Source organism: Saccopteryx leptura, chromosome 3 (assembly GCF_036850995.1).
Source record: "Saccopteryx leptura isolate mSacLep1 chromosome 3, mSacLep1_pri_phased_curated, whole genome shotgun sequence".
In the NCBI taxonomy this organism is placed as follows: Eukaryota; Metazoa; Chordata; class Mammalia; order Chiroptera; family Emballonuridae; genus Saccopteryx; species Saccopteryx leptura.
Genome location: NC_089505.1, coordinates 88,995,056 through 89,011,220, shown reverse-complemented (window position 1 = coordinate 89,011,220; position 16,165 = coordinate 88,995,056). Strand labels below are relative to the sequence as shown.

General features: G+C 40.1%; 1 protein-coding gene across 3 annotated transcripts in view; it reads left to right on the top strand.

Annotated features, from left to right (window-relative positions):
• Positions 1–16,165, top strand: part of RERE (arginine-glutamic acid dipeptide repeats) — a 422,789-nt gene that overhangs the window by 72,474 nt on the left and 334,150 nt on the right. Inside the window, exon 1 of one of the 3 annotated variants that reach the window (XM_066374959.1) lies at positions 11,329–11,424. The exons of the other annotated variants lie outside the window; for them this stretch is intronic. The gene's annotated coding sequence lies outside the window, so the exon portion shown is untranslated. Of the gene's footprint in view, positions 1–11,328; positions 11,425–16,165 lie in introns of those variants that run through there. 3 annotated transcript variants of the gene reach the window in all.

Genomic DNA, 16,165 nt, shown 5'->3' with positions numbered 1-16,165 from the left:
GGTAATTGGCTTGGCATGACATTTTCTTAGCATGATTTTTTCTGTCTATTATGTGCAGCTTTTGACAGTTACAGAAGATGTCCACAGAATCCATTCTTCCTGGGAAATTCCCTGGGGTGGCTGGCTTTGATTGATCCTAGTTGTGCAGTTACACCAGTGTGTGTGCTAGAGCGAGCCTGGAGGGTTCTGTATCTTTCCCCATGTCCTCAGCGTGAAACATTTCTCTGCTCTTTTCCTTGGCAGTTTATTCAAAGAAATATCAGCTACGTTTATTATGTTTAATACCTGCTACAGCTTCAGCTGTCACTGGAGAGGAAAACAGTATCCTAAGATTCTGTGTATTTGTTTATAAACACTTAAGGCATTTAGTATAAAGAAATTATTTGCTTTCAGCGTTAGGTAAAAGATAATCTTTGTTCTAACTCTTTTTAAAGGCACTATTGATATTTAAAAACTGTGATATATAATGTGAACTACTCAGTGGCAACAGTATAATTGGATTTGGTGGTTAAAATTTAAAAATTTTATGGCAAAAAAGGGAAGCAGCATAGAATTACAGAAATCAGAGGCAGAGCCTGCTAGGGCACCGTGACTATTTGTAGATGACCACTGCAACCCCTTATTATGATATGATGCTTGATAGAAAGGTATTTTTTTAAATCACTGTCTTTTGCTTAAAAAGAGTGGAAATATATCTTCTTTCTTACTACCTTTATTAACAAATAGGACTAGGGATATTATTAATGAGGCAATCAGGTTAGGGATTAAGGGAGGAGTAGGTTTTGGAGGTAAAATGTATATGGAAGGAATATCTACTCAGAGAATTCCATTTGACTATTTTGATATGGGCCTTGAGTTTAAGAAAGATTTCTGGGACTAGATAGCTAGATATGGCAAGGAGGTAATAATTAAAAAAGACTGTCTTATATACTGATATATGGTAGAAACTCAGCAAATTAGACGTGAATACTATGTGTTGATTTATCTCTTTCCAAAGTTGTAATTGGTAACCAAAAAATGGGAAATTTAAAAAACAAGGAACCCTGGTCTGAGCACTATCATCTCTGGAATGGTTGCTCTAGGAGTCTAACAGTCTCTTCACAGGTCTGGTGCTAAGATTGCCCCTTCCCTAAGCAAATATACAGTGTGTCTGTAAAGTCATGGTGCACTTTTGACTGGTCACAGGAAAGCAACAAAAGACGATAGAAATGTGAAATCTGCAACAAATAAAAGGAAAACCCTCCCAGTTTCTGTAGGATGATGTGGCAGCATGTGCGCATGTGCAGATGATGATGTAATACCGTGTATACAGCGAAGCAGCCCACGGCCATGCCAGTCGAGATGTGGACGGTACAGAGAAAAGTTCAGTGTGTTCTATGGCTCGCTAAATTCGAATCTGTGACCAAAGTGCAATGTGAATATTGGTGCGTTTATAATGAAGTGCCACCACATAAGAATAGCATTACTTGGTGGGATAAGCAGTTGAAGGAAACTGGCAGTTTTGTGGGAAAGCCCCTGTTCTGGTAAGCATCAGTCAGTGACAAGTCTGTAGAGCAGCGGTTCTCAACCTGTGGGTTGCGACCCCGGCGGGGGTTGAACGACAAAACACAGGGGTCGCCTAAAGCCATCGGAAAATACATATTTATTTACTTGTGGGTCGCGACCCCAGTGGGGGTCGAACTACCAAAACACAAGGGTTGTCTAAAACCATTGGAAATACATATTTTATTTAAAAATGTATTGTATAATAAATATGTATTTTTATTACATATTTTATTACCCCGCCGGGGTAATAAATCAAACTGCACTGAATAGGTATGAAACTGGGAGAGTTTTCCTCTTATTTGGTGCAGATTTTACATTTCTATCGTCTTTTGTTACTTTCCTGTGACCGGTCAAAAGTGCACTATGACTTTACGGACACACTGTATATCTTTTTCACAACACTGAAGGCAGTTATCCTTTTAAAACTTAAATGAGATCCTATTCTTCTTTTGCATGAGACTTTGCAATGGTCTGACAAGTCACTCATTAAAACCCAACATTGTTACAGTGCTGTCCAGCCCTTTCAGCCTCCAGCTCCCATCCTTCGTGCTTGCTCACTCAGTCCAGCCATGTTGACTTTCTTGTCCTTTGTCTTACCTGCCAGAGATGCCCCTTTTCCTTCTGTCCTGAGTCTGTTTGTTATAAGGTAAAGCAGATCACGATCATAACTTGCATTCGTACTTTTGTTACAGAGGGAGCAAGAGACCTTGGTTCTCGTTTTCTTAAGAGAAAGTTACATCAGGAGACACAGTGCAGCAAGTAAAGGAAGAATTCACTGGCCGTGCAGGAAGAAACTCAGAGGAGAGGGGGCATGGAGACAGGTTCAGGGGGTGAGCCCGGGATGAGCTGCTGCTGCCTACTGCTCCCCTTGTTTGTTGCAAGTCTGGTGGAGTCTCTTAGAGCTTAGAAGGAACTGAGGAACAAGGAACACACACCTAGGGGGATCAAGGCGGGGAGGAGGAGGAGGAGGAGAAAGGCACAGCTGTGCTCCCAGAAGAGAGAGAGAGAGAGTGGCCTGGGACCTCAGTCCTAAGGGATTTTAAGGGTGAGGATTTTACAGGAGGTCCCAGGGGAGACTCTCAATACAATATTCATCAGCTCTCCAGTTGTGTCTTTTTAGGGTCCTGGTCTTCTTTGATTGGTTGGTCCCAAGCGGGTCTTTAGTCAGTGAAGTTAGCCTGACTTAACCTTTGTCTGGTTTTGCTGCTTTCTGGGCCTGGAGCAGAGACACAACTGAGGCCTAGATGTCATATCTAGGGGTTAATGCTTAAGCGCTATTCTCCAGCTTTCTTGTTGTTCCTCCTATAAGAAGCTCTAAAACCACATGACAAGCAATATGCCAGGGGAGAAAATGTCAGGGGAGGGCCTGAATCCCATGACCAGCAATGTGAAATCAGGGGGTCTAAACTGCATGACTATCTATTTGTCTTAAGGTCACCCTGGGGGGGGGGGGGCGAGGCCCTTGTTTTCCCAGTTTTGCCTGTTGCTGGGCACCTGGGGCTTTTCTTCCTTGTTAGCCTTCTGTGCCTGGCCTTTTGTTTGTGTCTGTCTAACTGCCTGCCACTCTGTCAGCTGACAAGTAGCAGAAATCTACTTCAAACAAAAAAGGAAATTTGAGTTTGTATAATATGGAAGCTTTATGAGTGAACCTAGGTAGACCCAGAAGTTCATGGAAGCAGTAAGTATCTTTTCCTCCATTTTCTTCCTTTGTTTTCCTTTTTGATAGCTTCATTCTCATCAGGCTTTTCTCATGTTGTAGTGAAAATGGCTGTGTGCAGCTCTGATGCCTCAACCCTATTGTTAAGGGATCCAACAAAGAAATGATTTTTTCTTCTAATGGTTCTAGTGAAATTTCTGGGGCAGGGTTTTTACCTGGCTGTACTTGGGACATGGGCCCATTCTTGAACCAATTATAATGGCTAGGATGATTTAGCACACTGGGGGTGCAGTCCTGGGTCCACCCCACTGTGTGTTCTTAGATCTTCCAAAGAAAGGCTTCTTTTCCTAGCAAGGGGCAGGAGGCGGGCAGGCTGATAAAAACTGTCGCCAGACTTCAACTTAACATGAATATAGATACAATCTATTTTAATAGAAGTAAAAACTAAATACTTTTATAATACCCAGGAAGCACCAAATAATCCCAGTGGTGGGGTTCAGAGCAATTTTCACATAGATCAGTGTTTTTCAGCTGCTACAATCTTTGTACAACATCAGGGTGGTTAACTCCTTTGGGGATTGGCAGTGGTCTGCTGCTGTCCACCGGTTGAAAAAGACTGACATAGGTGACATTTAAACTGGGTCTTTGAAAAGTTAAGAGAGATGTTGAAAAATAGAAATAGGTGGTGGAAAATGTGTAAACCAAGACATGGTGATTGAAACACAGAGAAGTAAGAGCTGAGAATAAAATTAGAGTGCTGAAGAGTTTAGACTTGATTCACTGCATGGTGAAATCTAGTAGAAGTTTTTAAGCAGGGGTGCAATCTCATCAGACTTCACAGTGAATTAGCCAAGTGATCAAGAGGGCTGCACCAGGCCAAGGGTAGAGCGGTATAGAAAAAGACAGATTGGAAAACGTTTGGGAGGTAGAAATGAAAGTACTTAATAATAGCTGGACATGGCAAGAATCAGGAGTTGGGGAAATATAACCATGGAAGTAATTAAAATAGCCCGGAGTGAAGTGACCAGCACATACAGCAGGGGTCCCCAAACTTTTTACACAGGGGGCCAGTTCACTGTCCCTCAGACTGTTGGAGGGTCGGACTATAAAAAAACTATGAACAAATCCCTCTGTACACTGCACATATCTTATTTTAAAGTAAAAAAAACAAAACCGGAACAAATACAATATTTAAAATGAACAACAAGTAAATTTAAACCAACAAACTGACCAGTATTTCAATGGGAACTATGGGCCTGCTTTTGGCTAATGAGATGGTCAATGTGCTCCTCTCATTGACTACCAATGAAAGAGGTGCCCCTTCCGGAAGTGCAGTGGGGGCCGGATAAATGGCCTCAGGGGGCCGCAGTTTGGGGACCCCTGACATACAGCATACACCGCAGAGTCTCTATACCCTGGCCTACTCAGGGAAAAACTGCATCAGCAGTGCTGTTGATGTCAGAGAAAAATCAAGTTCTGTTGTTTTTGGTGTCTGTTTTTTTGAGTCTATGTGATTTTAAGTTTTCTATTTTTGTCTATGGGCATTTCCCCCACAATACTGCAATCCTTATTTCTATCGTCACAACTATAATAGATTTCAGAAGTCTTTCAGTATGGGGAACATATATTTTATTTATTTTGTCTTTCATCATAAAACTCAGTACAGAATTGTGCATTTATCTTACTGAATATTTGTTAACTAACACCTTTATGTTTTTCTTATTTTATTGCCTCATTAAAATCTGAACTTGATCTTTTTTTTTGACCAAATAGATATTATGAGTTATATAATTAGTTCTGTATTCCCTATTTTGGCTTAAAGACTTAATGGTACACACGATAGTATGATATAATTTTCTCCATCAGTTATTTGATCAAGGAATTTACCCATCAGTTGTATTGCTATGTACAGGATTTTTAGGTAGTAAGGGTATTTAAGGTTGCCATTACCATGACTTACTGTAACGTCAGTGAAGAATTGCGGTTTCAGAGGAATTCTGTCTGGGGAAAATTCTGTTACAGATGTAAAACTGTAATTAGCCTGAATCTTATAATGTTATGAGAGGTATGATGAAAAATCTTTAACTTGCCATGCTTAGAACGTTAGTAATATACATTTTCCAGAGTTTTCTCCAGTGCTGAAGCAGGACATAGAATTCTTTGCTTTTTCTTAAAATGTACTCGAGCAGTTTGTTACTCAGGGTCAGTCTCAGTAATCTTTGGGTGCAGCTTGAGTAGCAATTTAATTCCATAAAGTCTTTTGGGCTTAAGTTAAATTAAAGTGAATCACCTCTCTGGCCTGACCTGTGGTGGTGCAGTGGGATAAAGCGTCGACCTGGAATACTGAGGTTGCCAGTTCGAAACCCTGGGCTTGCCTGGTCAAGGCACATATGGGAGTTGATGCTTCCTGCTCCTCCCCTTTCTCTCTCTCTCTCTCTCTCTCTCTCTCTCTCTCTCTCTCTCCCTCTCCCCCCCCTCTAAAAATCAATAAATAAAATATTTAAAAAAATTATAAAAAAAAATAAAGTGAATCACCTCTCAAATATATGTCCACTCCCACTTGGTATTAAGATCAATTTATGGAACTCTATTTTCATTCACTGAACCAATATCTGTTGAGCACCTATTGTGTTTCACAGTTTTAATAGCTGAGGAAGCTATATTGAATGAAACAAACTAAAACATGCCTTTATTCATGGAGAAACATTCCAGAGGGAGAAAGCAGGCAATAAAAAAAGTATAAATGTGTTGACTAAGTGCTATGGAGAAAAATAAGGCAGGAAAGGGAAAGGTAGGAAGTGCCAGGATTGGCTGTGGGAGTGGTTATGATGGGTTTAAAGAGTGGTGGGGGAGCCCTGGCCGGTTGGCTCAGTAGTAGAGCGTCAGCCTGGCGTGCAGGAGTCCCGGTTCGATTCCCGGCCAGGGCACACAGGAGAAGCGCCCATCTGCTTCTCCACCCCTCCCCCTCTCCTTCCTCTCTGTCTCTCTCTTCCCCTCCCGCAGCCAAGGCTCCATTGGAGCAAAGTTGGCCCGGGCGCTGAGGATGGCTCTGTGGCCTCTGCCTCAGGCACTAGAATGGATGGCTCTGGTTGCAACAGAGCGATGCCCCAGATGGGCAGAGCATTGCCCCCTGGTGGGTGTATGTGCCGAGTGGATCCCGGTCGGGCGCATGAGGGAGTCTGTCTGACTGCCTTCCCGTTTCCAATACAAAAAACAACAACAACAACAAAAAAACCCCAACCAACAAAAAGAGTGGTGGGGGAAGGTGACATATAACAAAGAAGTGAGTCATGCAGATAGATATTCTCAGAAAGATCATTCTTGGTGGAGTGAATAGCTCTTAGGCCTTTTTTGAGTTTCATTTTATTGATTGGCTTTCCTGGATTAGACTATGGATGAAACTTTATAGAAATGAAATATACATCAATTGGAATAAAAACAGTTAAAGAAAAATAACCACACGAACATATTTGGTACTTGAAATTTTTCTTGATTTTGGAGTACTATTAAATATAGGTGCGGAGTATGTGAGTATGTGTGACCCTGGCTGTGTGTGTATGAAGATTTTTATCAAGGTGGCCCTAGTAATTATATTGTGGAATGTTCTTTTTTTGTGTGTGGCAGAGACAGACAGAGTCAGAGAGAGGGACAGACAGACAGGAAGGGAGAGAGATGAGAAACACCAATTCTTTGTTGTGGCTCCTTAATTGTTCATTGATTGATTTCACATATGTGCCTTGAGCTGGGGGCTACAGCAGACCGAGTGACCCCTTGCTGGAGCTAGCGAACTTGGGCTCAAGCTGGTGAGCCTTGCTGAAACCAGATGAACCCGCGCTCCAGCTGGCGACCTCGGGGTCTCAAACTTGGGAGACCAGTCCGACGCTCTATCCACTGCGCCACTGCCTGGTCAGGCTATTGTGGAATGTTCTTACAGATGAAGTTGTAATTGGTCATTTGAGTTCAGCAGTCGGTCTGTGTTTATTATGCTTTTGCTGTTAGATTAGTACTATAATGAATATTGGGGAAAATAGAAAAGAACAAGATAATATTCTGGTCCGATTGGCCAGACTGTTGTCTGTAGAGACAGTAAAATAGATCAGCATGGTTGAGTGGTAACGGTATTGGACTAGCAATCCTCGATTCACAGTGGTAGAATGACTGTAGTACCAATTCAGCTCTATAGCTTTTGCTTCTCAGAGCCCTTTACAAATTCCTGGAGAGGCAGCAAGTGGGAGAGTCCCTTTTGGAGTTAAGGTGTCAGGGAAGGTCTACTTTTGATTTCAGATGGCTTCAAAGTGTTTGAGAAGACTGTACATTGCCTAACAATTCTAAAACTATGGTTGGGTAAACAAGTTACTGAAAACGAATATGATCTATTGATTTTCTACTGTGGAAGCATGGTGTACTATGGAATGTCATCTTGTAATATTTGATTTTCATTATTGGGTGTAAATAAACTGAATCCTTTGATATATGTATATGTGTACACATACACACTGCATTAGAATGGCACTGTTCACCTTGAAAACTAAGTCTTTTTCCTTATCTTTTACAGTGTAATCATATGAATTTATATTATCAGCTTGTTAAATTAGTTTTTTCCCCCTGAAAATAGGCTTTATATTTTACTTTATCTTAGTTGTTAAGCATGGAACAAAGGTATTTTCTCCTCACCCTTTGCATGGAATTTGAGTAATATTCTCACAGTGAGTACATGTCAGGTATAGTGTTAAAGCCAAAGTCTTTTTCTTTTAAGCTACTTCTCATTTCATAAAGTCTTTTTCCTCCTTTATTCAGCATTCATTAACTGAACTGATTATTTGCTGAATGCCTACTTTGTTCTAGATATCTCTTTGGGATTCACTGATGGGGAAGAAGTTGTTCTTGCCTTCATAGAGGTAAAAGTATAGAAGATGAGATAGTTAATAGTTACAGTAATGTGTGATATGTGTTCTAAATGTGGAAGAAGAGGGTTCTGGTGGGTGTATTTAGCCAGAGGTGCCTGACTTGGAGCAAGAGATATTGAAGTTGAGACCTGAAGAATGGTGCAGAGTTAACTAACTGAAAAGTGGATATGGCAATATGGGGGAAAAGGAAGGCTATTCTGGGAAGAGAAAATCCATATGCAGTAGCCCAGAGGCAAAACAAAACAACAAAAAACAAGCAAGCAAAATAGGAATCTTCTCACATGGCAAACCACATAAAGTTCCTAATGCCTGGAGCATAGATTTTGAGGAGGGAATATACAAGGAACTCTGAAAGACCTTACTTACTTTGGATCCTAACCTATGGGCACTTGAGAAATTCCTGAGAAGTTTAAAGCAATGGATTGACAGGATTAGAGTTGCCATTTACAGAGGTCATAGTGGTTTCAAGTGAAGGAAGAAGGGCAAGGGCAAATCGATGGGGTAAGAGGCCTGGCTGTGATGGCAGAGTTTGTAAGAGATGTTGTAACCAGGACTGGGACATTCACAGTGGGAATGGAGATAAATGGATGGATTCAAGAAATACTTAGAAGATGGAACTATACAGGATTTAGGATTGAAGGAATAATCAAGGATGGGCCTAGGTTTCTGGCTTGGGCCAGAATGGTGATGATGATGATGGTGCTTATGCCATTTATTGCTTCTTACTTCCAAGTGTACCCTTCACTGCCTGCCCTGTGAAAGTGAATGTGGTTTTTCATTCCTGATTGGACTCAGGCGGATACAGTGTTGTGATGTGATCCCATACGAAGAACATATTTGGGGAGAGGGATAGACTGTGCTTCTACTCTCTCATCTCCCTGTGAAATGAAAGTAATATACTCTTCAGAGGATTGGAGTAATATGTTGTTCATAATATATTCCTAGGGTTGTAATGAGGAAGAAACGATGTAATATGTTTAAGAACCGAGCACAGTGTCTGGTCACAAATACTTGGTTTGTTTGTAATGTTGGCTGCTGGGCATTGTGGTGGTTGACAGGTCTAGAAAGATGACCAGGGCTGCTGGTTTCACCTTGAGGGTATGTGGGGTGGGGAGAGGCTAGCGCAGGCATGGCCAACATCTGGCCCGGGTAATGAGTTTATGCAGCCCGCGATTAAATTTTTAATATTCTCCGCTACTTTAAAATCTCAGCTACTCAGAAGCGGAAGCATCTTTGATTATTGGAAATCGAGACATTTAAGAAGATAATGATATATAGAAAAGAATTCCACGTGTGACTAATCTAGGGTTAACTTCCTATAATTGGTCGAATGGATTTGCAATACTTCTTTATTTTTTAAAAAAATTCCATTATAAAGATTTACAACTTTTGTACTCGTCTATTCTCGATATGAACTCTTTGATGTTTAGCGGCGATGTGAAACCCACATTCTTTTAGGCAGAGTTTGCTGGTGTGCACCCAAGGTCAAACAATTTATTTTTGTGGTCAAGTGTGCTGAATCAAGTGGCATTGTAGCATAGACAATAGCTGCAGTTGATAACTGAAAACGTGTCCAGGCTGTTTGTAAAACGAAATAATTGTTTTATTTGCAATATAACCCCTTCAAGCTTATTCTATTAATTGAATATTGTTTTGATTGATTGCGATATAGTTTGGATATTTACACGTATGTAATTATATTTTTATTAAAATAATATTGTATATTAAAATTTTTTTCACTCACATTTATTCCTAAACAAATTACATAATAAAATTTTGTTTACTTAAACGAATTGTTTTTGTATTTAACATTTTTTAATTTTAATATTTTGTCCAGCCCATGAAAAAAGTTTTTTTTCTAATCTGGCCCAGGGGCAAAAACTGTTGGCCACGCCTGGGCTAGAGGTTTATTAATTCCTCTGGTAGAGGCCTGAATAAAGTGCCTGAGGGCGGCTTGAGAAGTCCCAGAGTAGGTGAAGGCTGTGCTGAATCTTCTGGGGTGCGGTTTTGTCTCATGAGGAGAGGGGAGAGAGGGGCTTCTGAATGTAGGGAATAGCACTAGCAGTGGAGGAAGGAGCATGCTTGCCAGTGCAGTCCACAGTGGGGCCATCACTGGCCCTGGAGTTGGGGTCGGGTGATGACAGAGGTGTACACAAACTGGACATACCCTCAGAGGAGGTGTTTATTTCACCTCGCTATGTCCCACAGTTTGCTTCACTTATTTCTAGGCTTACTGCTTTTTATTATTTCTACTGAACTGTTGCTAGTTCACAACAATTGAAAACTATTTAAACTTTTATTTGGTGCCAGCATTTCCCTTAGGCTTTCATTGAATGTGAACTTTGAGTGCTGTGAGTTGAAGTGTCTAGAAGGGAAGTTGGAGCACTGCATGCAGGGCCCCTCCATTGGGTTTACTCAGGGTTGAATAACTTGACTCGATTCCTGGACATTGATAAAGCTCAGACTGTTTACAATTCACACTTCTCTTCAGCTTACAATTCTTTTTGAAAAGTTCAATAACTGAAGAAATGAGTATTCTTCAGAATTGTATGACTGTTCTTTCAAGAACTCAAGTCTTTGAAGCTCTAGAAAATAAAAGTGTGACTAACTTGATTCCTTGGAGGACCCCCCCAATAATTCAGCGTTAAAATTCTATGTAAATTTTTCTCTAATGAGGATATTCCCTTTACCCTCCATGAGGATGCAGCTCAAACGTCAGTTTTCTGTGAAGTCCTTCCTTGAAGTTTCTGAATATTTGCTCCTTATCAAACCACTGTTCTAACATAAGCCTGTTGTAATGTTGATATACTTTCAGCAAGTACTTTTAAGAAAAAACAAAAAACAAAAAACAAAACAAGCCACAAAACATTCTTTGCATTTTGTTATCTTCAGATCCTGGTTAATGTCCCTTAGCTGGAATGGCACTGTGATCCAGAAATTCTGTGTCCTTTTTATTGATTGATTTTAGAAAGCGAAGGGATGGAGAGAAACATTGATTTGTTTCACTTGTTTATGCATTCATTGGTTGATTCTTGTATGTGCCCTTACTGGGGATTGAACCTGTACCCTTGACGTATTGGGATGATTCTCAAAACCAACAGAGCTACCCAGCCAGGGCCCAGAAATTCTCTTGAAAGTTCTGCTTATTAATCTTCAGAGATATGATGAGTGTATTCTCTAAAGAAATATTGGAAGAATAATCATTGGTTTTTTTTTCAGAAAGAAGAGTTAAACCATTCTTTATTGGCTAGGACTTCTGGGAATTATGCAGGAAGGAAGCTAAGAAGGAAGATGTCAAACTGTGACCCTCTGAAGGTTTTTGTTTTCTTTTTCCTTTGTTTTCTTAGATCTAACAGATACCTATAGGGAACTCTTTGTTTTTGGTGAAGACCTAGTATTTATGTAAAAGAATGTTGAGAGACCTAGGAAAATAAGACGCTTGGAGCAATTTTACTTTGCGTGACTGTTACCTTTTGTGAAATGACAGAAGTTGAGGTATGAGTCTTCTGATAATCACTTCTGCTTGTTTGGGTTACAAACCAAGGGCAGGAGCCATTTACAGATTATTAAATTCTCGGGTTATTTTGAAAGTTGATAAAATATTTCCTGTTGGTGACTTATAGAAAAGTTGAAAGAAAAACACGATATTTTAAGATCAAGTATACATTTGGTAGTTTAAATACAGAAGAATTGAAAAAATTATATGGTGGACACTGTATACTTACCACTTAGATTGTATAGTTATATTTTATTTCTATATGATAAACATTTACCATATTTACTGTAATATATAATCATATCCCCTATCTGCCTCTTTATATGCGTTTAAGGATTATCATTGAAGCATTTTTTATTATAGCAAAAGGCTGCAGACAGAATAGTTAAGTGACTGTGGTACACCCATATGGTGGAATTCTATGGAGAAGTTAAGAAGAATGAGACATTTTGTTTTTACTGACCTGAAACAATCTCCAAAAAGATAAGTGAAGTGAACAAGTTGCAAGATATATGAAGTATACTCTTTATTTGCATAGGACAAAAAGGTATATATGCGTGTGTGCTGTATATGCATGGAATATCTCCGTAAAGCTTAAACAAGAAGCTGTTGAAAGTGGGTGTTTTCCTGGCAGCCTCCTATGGTGTATGTATTATACATAAAACAAAGTTTTAAAACTATTGCCTGCTTATTTATGTGCTTCTCTTGAAATTGTCAGGATGTCAAGATACCAAACTGATAGACCTTAGATTTTAGGAGCTGTTTCAAAGTGGATCACTCTCCCCTCCCTCCTGCCCCAAATACTAGGGGAGTTTTCTTTGATTTTCATGTGAGCTCCTGGTGGGGCTTCTAAAAGTAAAACCTATATAGGTCTTCCTATTTAACTCTCAAGCTAGTCCTTACACAGCCCTTGGAAACTTGTCAAAGTTACCATTTAAGTGTTTCTATCACTTGCTGGCTCCTGTAGCTTTTCTTCAGGTAGGCTGATCTCTGCTGTGAGTCTCAGTGTTTTCTTGTCTCTCCAGATTTTGGGGTGGTGGTGGTTTGCTCTCAAATCTCTGATAGGTCTAAGAAAAGTAATTGATTTCAGTTTCTTACCCTTATTTTTTACTGTAAAGAAGAGAGTGATGATTTCCAAGTTGTTTATGAGTCAGAGCTGTAACTGGAGCTCGATGCCCAGCAATTTTTGTTAAAACAGATCCCTCTAGGTGATTCTGATTAATTTAATGGTTGAGAACCACTGATATACTCCAGTTCCCTCATTTATAGATGAGACCACTGAAATCCAAAGAGGAGAAATAACTTCTAAGATTATGCAGAGTCAAAACTAGAATCTGAGCCCTGGCTGGGTGAGAGCATTGTCCTGATATGCCAAGGTTGTGGGTTTGATCCTGGTCAGGGCACATGCAAGAGTCAGACAGTGAATGCATAGACAAGTGGAGCAGCAAGTCGATGTTTCTTTCTCTCTCAAATCAATAATAAAAAACCCAAACAAACTGTAATCTGAATCTCTTGACCAGATCATCTTCATACTATATTTTGTGTTTTCATATAGTTACCTTCAAGGGATTAATTATATTTTATGTTGTAGGTTTTGGAAATATCTTTATTTTGATGGCCCACTGATTTAAGTTCTTGATAGTGACCTCATTCATTCTGAGGTCTGGTTATAATCATAAGTTCAGTCATAGCCATCTTGATACTCACTTGAAATCTTCTCTTTGATAGAAATGTTAACCCACCTCAAAAGTGAGCTCTTAATGTAGCATGGCTATGAGTAAAATAGTATGTAGACATTTTTATTTTCTTCATTTATTCTTCGAGAAATATTTTGAAGTACCTAGAAGAAAATCTTACAGCTTTTTAGTGTTTTAGAAAGCCTAATGTGAACCAATATGTGTGATGAATCAGCTACATCTGAGTTCTTCTCACCCATGTGTTCCTGTCATTTTATTTCCTTAATTTTAGCATCTATAATCCCCTTTTCTCTATCCAAACCAGCCTTTCTTCTGCATTTGTGCAAATTATGCCTCTAAATCTCCCTGGAGAAGGCTGCGGAATCTTTGTTCTTTTGCAGAATTGGCAGACTTTACTGTAAAGGGCCAGATAGTAAATACTTGAGCCCTCGCAGGCCGTGTGGTCTCTGTTGTACCTGCTCTGCTCTGCCCTTGTAGGAGAAAGCAGACAACATGTAAATGAATGGAAGTGGCTGAGTTTTTTTCTTTTTATAAATTTTTATTTGTTAAGTGAGAGGCGGGGAGGCAGAGAGACAGACTCCTCCTGCTTGTGCCCTGACCAGGATCCACTGGGCAAGCCTCCTATGGGGCGATGCTCTGCCCATCTGGGGCTATTGCTCTGTTGTTTGGCAACTGAGCTATTTTAGTGCCTGAGGTGAGGCCATGTAGCCATCCTCAGTACTGGGGGCCAGCTTGCTCCAATGAGCCATAGCTGTGGGAGATGGGGGGAGGGAGAGGGAGAAGAGGGAGAGGAAGAAAAGGGGGAGGGAGGAGGGGGAGGGAGAGAAGGGAGAGGGGGAGGGGAGGGGGAGGGAGAGGGGGAGGGGGAGAGAAGCAGATGGTTGCTTCTCCTTTGTGCCCTGACTGGGAATCAAACCCAGGACTTCCATACACTGGGCCGACGCTCTACCACTGAGCCAACCAGCTAGGGCCGGTGGCTATGTTTCAATAAATCTTTATTTAGAAAAACAGGCTGCATGCATTTAACCCATAGGCTCTAATTTCCTAGGCCCTGATCTAGAGCCTGTAGAAATTTTATTTTCACTTTTATGTCCCAAAGGGTGCTGCTATTTTTATTTAATGAATTAGAGACCCAACATCACTTTTAAAGATTGTTTCAAAAGTATAATTATTGCTTTCAAAAGTAATAATAGATATTTTGCCATGGAACATTATATTTTAGTTTTGATTTCTTTGGAGACGTGCTTTTTTGGTGTTGAAGAGATAGAGATCCTCTCTCCTCATTACTTATGGTCTCATGTGAATCTAACAAGAGAAAAAACCCTGGTCTTTTACTCTAACAGCTGAGGCAAACTATACTACCTGTGGTGCATAGTAATAATGTCTTTTAATAAGTTCTTAAGGATAAAGAATACTAGAAAATCTCAAGTTATGGGGTGGTATAGGTTCCTATAGAGTTATTTGGTCAGAGGGACGGTTTTAATTTACTTTGAGTCTTTGTCAGGTTGCTTACTGCATGCTTAAGAAAAGTGGACATTGGTGTTCATGCTTTGCAGCTAACACAGGTCTTGGTTGCCATGGCTTCTCATTAGCTCCTTACGATCCTTTTGGGCTCTGGCTTCCTGGCTAGGACCTGAGGGGGCAGATGCAGGCTAGGAAGTAGCCCTGGGAAGCACCGGCTGTATGAGGCCAGTAATGGTGTGTTCTGTCAAATGTATGAACTCAGTCTTTTGCTAGAGAGAACTCCTGGCCAGTTGGGTTAATTATTTTATGCTATAAGTCATCTTTGTTTTAGAGGTCTATGCAATTTGAATTATTCAAAACTATTTTGAAAAATGCAAATTATAAAATTCCATTTGGGATGCTTTTCTCTCCTTTGGGAAGTACAGCTAACCTTTAATAATGATGCATATTTGAAATATTATAGGTTTTAGTAACAGCTACCAATCCATTAAAAAAAAGGTCAGTCTACAATATTAGAATACTGAAAGCTTGCTTGGTTAAAGGGTCTAATGATTAGAATTTAATTATTTCAGGCTAAAAAGAATATCAGAAGGTGACTCTAGAGGGCAGTGTAATTCAACATGTTCATGCTTTTGGCATTTAAGTTTTGTTTTGGAAGAGTAATCATGTGTTCTGAACTTTGTCCATTACACAGTGTCTAACTTTGGTAGAATGTGCGTTTTGGAAAGAAGTGCTCTCTGGTTTGGCTCAGAAGGGTTACTTAGATAATACATCGTAATTATTGGCCCTAGGGAATATCCATGCTTAGTTTAAAACATATTGGCTTAGAAAATCTGGAATTTTCTTATTGATTCAACTAAACTGAATAGAGTTTGCTTTTCAAACATTTTGGAACATTAAGCAAAAGGAATGGTATATCTTTTGTTTTTACATATTTTGGGATAGGAAGTAAATGTATCCCTTATTAGAGAATTCAAATAAATGGGAGTTTGACTTACTCTGACACATTTTAAAACATCTCTTTAAAAGTGGCGAGGTTGAAACTAGATGCTTGATTGGTGAATATCTGTATCAGGGCATTTCAAAACTCAAATGTTTGCATTTAGCACAGCCCAAAATATATGACGCCATTCATTTTCTTTCTCGAATTTTAAAACTTATTTATATTTTCAGGAAAATATATAAGTCATCAAATATGGTTTAGAAAGAAATGTTTTGGGCCCTGGCCGGTTGGCTCAGCGGTAGAGCGTCAGCCTGGCGTGCGGGGGACCCGGGTTCAATTCCTGGCCAGGGCACACAGGAGAAGCACCCATCTGCTTCTCCACCCCTCCCCCTCTCCTTCCTCTCTGTCTCTCTCTTCCCCTCCCACAGCCGAGGCTCCATTGGATCAAAGATGGCC